Consider the following 1,252-nt stretch of genomic DNA (forward strand, 5'->3'; position numbering starts at 1 on the left):
GTCTAAGAAGGAGTCCAAGATGGAGTCCAATATAGATTCAAGATGAAGTCTGAGATGGACCCGAAATGGAGGCCAAGATGGAGTCTAAGATGGAGTCCAATATAGACCTGAGATGGACCCGATATGGACCCGAGATGGAGTCCGAGATGGAGTCTAAGATGGAGTCTAAGATGGAGTCTGATATGGATCCGAGATGGAGTTTGAGATAAACCCAAGATAGAGTCCGAAGTCGAGTCCAATATGTTCCTGAGATGGACTCCGAGGTCGAGGCTGAGAAAGAGACTGAGAATGAGACCGAGATCAAGACCGAGACTGAGATCGAGACTAAAATCAAAACCGAGTCCAAGTCCGAGTCTGAGTCTGAGTCCGACTAAATTTTCCATTCTAACTAAGCAACTAAATTTTCCATTCTATTTAGTCACTTAACAACACCTCTAAGCACTTGGAGGAGTCTCATTCACAACCTTCATAAATCCTATTCCAGACTTCGGAGCTTTTTAGCCCCGTGAATGGCACTTATGCCATTCAGTCTTTGCACTTGGTCCAAGTGCTCCATGTGTCCAATCCCATGACCAACACCCAAATGTACCACTGATATATTAGCACATTATGCTAAGCCATATTCATTCACTCTTGTCACATCAGTAGTCCAAGACCATCTGCATCACAAACCCATCTCTCAAAGACTGGGGTCATCTGCCCATGAGTGGTCATTCCTTGACCACACTTTAGCACCCTTAGGATACCTAGAAATATGGGGAACACCCTTCTTTAATGTCTTTTCTTCCATCCCCACTAAGTCCCTCTTCATTCACAGTAATGCTCACCAATACTACCACTGGGTCAAGGCTTAAAGGCTAGACCACTAAGTCCAATTATCCTTTGGGACTTCCTCATCATGTGACTATATCTTTGGTCACTACACCAAAAAACTACTCCTCTTCCCTTCCATAGTCTAGAATTTTATGAAGACATTTTGAAACACCGTGGCCCTACACGAGCTTTGTGAATACTCTCCCCACCTTCCGCTTTTAGGTGCAGTCCGAGTTCAAGTCCAAGTCTGAGTTTGAGTCCAAATCCGAGGGTGTAAGCCCAAAGCAATTGTCTTCCAAACCCTGGGGGGTTTAATGAGTTCCAAAAGTATAGTAAACGGGGAGAGACATATGTGGAGTCCACACTTCTGGTCCAGCGAAGAAATCCAGGTATAACTCAAACTAATGGCTACATGGTGACTAGTATAACCACTTGATGG

The sequence above is a fragment of the Selaginella moellendorffii genome, unplaced genomic scaffold, assembly GCF_000143415.4.
Source record: "Selaginella moellendorffii unplaced genomic scaffold, v1.0 SELMOscaffold_73, whole genome shotgun sequence".
NCBI classification, from domain to species: domain Eukaryota; kingdom Viridiplantae; phylum Streptophyta; class Lycopodiopsida; order Selaginellales; family Selaginellaceae; genus Selaginella; species Selaginella moellendorffii.